Source organism: Panonychus citri, unplaced genomic scaffold, assembly GCF_014898815.1.
Source record: "Panonychus citri isolate SS breed McGregor unplaced genomic scaffold, ASM1489881v1 Contig00050, whole genome shotgun sequence".
Taxonomy (NCBI): Eukaryota; Metazoa; Arthropoda; class Arachnida; order Trombidiformes; family Tetranychidae; genus Panonychus; species Panonychus citri.
In genome coordinates, this window is record NW_026515455.1 from 483,717 (window position 1) to 487,707 (window position 3,991).

General features: G+C 32.2%; 1 long non-coding RNA gene across 1 annotated transcript; it reads right to left on the reverse strand.

Annotated features, from left to right (window-relative positions):
• Positions 1-641: 641 nt before the first annotated feature.
• LOC128385684 (uncharacterized) lies at positions 642-3,649 on the reverse strand. The gene is made up of 3 exons (XR_008324822.1): positions 3,397-3,649; positions 1,225-1,352; positions 642-1,131 (listed from the first exon to the last, which is right to left on the reverse strand). It is a non-coding gene; the product is annotated as an uncharacterized LOC128385684 (long non-coding RNA).
• Positions 3,650-3,991: the final 342 nt, after the last annotated feature.

Here is a 3,991-nt window from a genome sequence, read left to right on the forward strand (position 1 = left end):
ACTCGATTCATCCTTCTCATCATCATTATTATTACATGTATCATCATTTTCTTTACTTCTTTTAATCTTTTCTCTCATTTTCTTACATTGAATTTTTTTCACTAAGAGAAGTAAAATAAAAAAGGTAAACCTTATGAACGTACCTGGATTAAGGTGGAATTTAGCCTGAAGCATTTTACAGAATCAACCGAATGAAAGGAGATGAAAAAAAAACAATAAGAAACGTTGAATAGGGACGAAATGATGTTCCTTACTTGAGTTCTAAATTTCGGCAATTTTCCAACATGGAATGAATTCTCTTCATGGTAATAATATTGTTAATCCATTTCATGTAATCGCATAAAAATAGTACCCACACACGCATATTGTTCATCTTTTAGGCTCTTTCATTGTTTAGATGAATGGATTTGCATGATACAATTTTTCGACCATCCGATTTACGCCCCAGTGTAAAGGTGAAGCACCTCGCTCATCTCTTTCTACAAAGCTCAATTTGATTCTAAGCTTAGATCTAAACTAAGCTTTCAGAGTGGGAGACGAGAGCAAAGATGCTGAAAAATAATATGGAATACGAAATTTTCATTCCTTGAGGGTGAAAATAAAGGTAAGATAAGGGAGTGTGGGTAGTGTAATGAGTGAGAAAGAAAGAGAAAGAGAGAGAGAGAGAGAGAGAGAGAGAGAGAGAGAGAGACCGAATTGGTTAAGTAAAGAGTAGGATAGGCTCAAATTGTTCCCTTCATTTATATGATATTTCATTTTTTCCATGACACGCCTAAGGATGATTTCTTTTAATTAGTGGTCAACATGGTACACATGTTATTCCAGGACAAGCCTTGGTGTTAGGACGATCCTCGATATTGATGATGATGCAAAAAAGTATCGCAAGGCTTCCTGATGAATGGAAACTTGGAGGATTAGATTAATTGAGATTAAAAAGTAACAATAATAAACAATTGGATTATCGGTAACAAAATGAGTTCGATTAAATCACTTTAATGTGAACGGTAATCGCATCTCGTTGAACAAACAGCATCGAGATAATATTGATTGTTAATCATAATCTCTTACAGATTTTCGATCAGATAAGTTGATTTATCTTTTCATCATCATAATGATTAATCATTATCGCTTCTGTTGGGAAGAGAATCAAAATGTTTCATTAAATCAGAAACGATGAAAGAAACTCTTAAATATCCTGAGATTTAATCTCAATAACAACATTACCTGAACATCTGATTTCCTCTCAACTAAATATTATTTTCGGTCAAGTTAAGATGATTAGCACTCCATTAATTTGATCCCTTGCTCAGCGATTTCAGGGGATTTAGTTAATGACTGTAAACATTGGTTACCTTAGGAACAGAGTAAAAGTGTAAGAGTAATGAAATCTATTAGTTAATTAATTAATTATTCAAATTACATTTTATATTCAATTAGGCAACAATGTTGATAGTTTGTAGTAGCTGAGTGTCAATGAATTTTGATTGATTTGAAATTAGATTGTATCGTAATGAATGATCAATAACTTGTCACTTATAAAAATTGAAACAATCTAAAAGTTAATAGTAATTGACAGAAAGTAATGATGATCATTATCAAGATAATGAAGAAGATGAAATGAAGCTTAAATCAATTTTGGTCTAACCAAAAGTGTAAATATTATAGCAGATCATTTATAGAGAGAGAGAGAGAGAGAGAGAGAGAGAGAGAGAGAGAGAGAGAGAGAGAGAGAGAGAGAGTTAAGAGTCGAGTGGTGATGATGATGAAGATGGAGCGTGGTCAAGAATATGATGAATAGTCTTTCGAAGGGAATCAGTTTTGTTGATAGATTTCCGGTTTATTCTCACCCATCATTTAAAACAACTTAAAGAGAATCAACTTTCATCTTTTATTTTTCTTCTATTCGAATATTCTCTTCAACTTCCTTTCTTCTTCTTCTTCTTCTTCTTCTTCTTCTCTCTCTCTTTCTCTTTTTGCTATTTGATATTTTTTATATATTTTATTCTCCCAACACCAAGGACTCCGCATCCTCATCCTCAACTCAATCATGTGATTGATCATCTTCATCATTTTATATCTTTCTCATCGAGTGGAGGGGGAGTTGAGGAAACAGAGAAACTTATAAAAGGGACCATTATCTTAGATAAAAATGGTAATGAAGTTTCATGTTATACTTTTTACTTTATTGTTCATCTTCATCATTTTCTGGCTCTTCAAGTAAATTTCTGATCTTTCATATCCAATCCACTGTTTGTTTCGCAAAGAAAAAGTCACTGTCTCCCTATTCTCTTTTCCTCATCCTTATTCTCTCTCTCTCTCTCTCTCTTTTCTGCTCATCTGATGTCACCTTCTGCTCTCACCACAGGCTTTCACAGTATAAATATCGCCCATCCTTTGGTATAAATCACATTAGACTATCTTCATACTTTTCTCCCTTTTCTTCCTCATCTTTCATCCCTTATCTCTCATCTCTCAGCTCTTTTATCTTCACCATCTTCTCACTTCTGCAATGACAAAGACAGTTCCTAGTTGATATAATAGGTGAAGATGATAAAATAAAGTCTCAATAAATATGAGAAACGATCTTAACAACTTATTAATCCTTTTCAATTCTGATTTATTACTTGAAACGCTTTAAAAAGTATCATCCTTGTCTTCTTTCTCACCTTTATCTCTCTCTCTCTCTCTCTCTCTCTTTATCATAATCTCCATCGTCATAGTTGATCCATTCAGACCCTGGACTTTATTTTATTCATAATCTTCATTTTCAGTTTCGTGTCTCTCTCTCTATATAAATAAGGAAGATCAAGATAATTGAGTCTCTCAATTCCAACAGTAGATTCGTTTGAAAATTTAAATAAAAAACTGGTGATGATTAAAGATAAATTATCGAAAATTGGACAATTAAATATTAGATATAAAAGAAATTCGATCTACTTATTGAAAGAATCTCAAAGTTGTAACTGTTTGTTTCGCAAAATTTCATTGATTTGTCAAAATTGGATAATGAATTGGATTAAATTATGAACAAAAGTTGATTGAGATTCGGAGCATCGGAGTTCGGGTTGATTGTTAGTAGTTTGATTATAATTAATGGTTCGTATTCATCAGTTTAAATGATTATTTTGTCAAATTTCATTCAACTTATTCCCTTGTTTCCTTGACAACTTTACTTTCTTTTCAACTATTACCTTGAAATTAATTGTTATTCAGACCAAGTCCTCAAAAGTTTTCAAGGTTGAATGTTGTCAACATCAATGTCTCATGTAACTTGTCTGTTTCGCTGTGAGAGAGTCATTATATCAAGGAAGTTGATCTCACTTTTTCTTTCAACAAACAAACATTCAACTTAAGTGATGATAAAAAGGAATTAATATAAATAATATTTTCATTTACCTTTATCATCTTGAGAAAGTGAGACACAACATCTTTTCATTTGATCCTTAAGATTATGAGGATGATCAGAATCTTCAGATAACCTATAAAAATGAAGAAATTTGGAGCAGTTTCTAAGAAAATTCTGTGGAAAAAGGAAACCAAGATAAGTCGCAACTTCATGTTGCAGATTCGCTTTAAAATTGCGATGATATTGAGTTTTAACGTTTCATGGGAGAGGTAAAAGGTCAACTTAATGGGAGATTGGTTTCTGGCAAATAGGTGGAAGGGAATGTTGAAGATGAAGTTATTGAAGATGATGATGTTCATGATGAAATGGAAGTCTACCTATAGAGAAAATGATTTTCTCTTCTTCTTTTTTTTGCAATTGAATCGAAGATGATGAAAATGATGAACATGAAAAGAAGATGAAGTTGCCAATCAATATTAGATAGATTTCATCCTATAGAGTATACAAATTCATCTGCATCCTCTCAATGATGGAAGCTACAATTGAAGAGTTAGAAAAACTGAAAATAAGAAGCTACTTTTATCTGAGCCACAGAAAATTGTAATCAGTTTGAATTAACTTCTGATTTAGACTACATGAGATGAA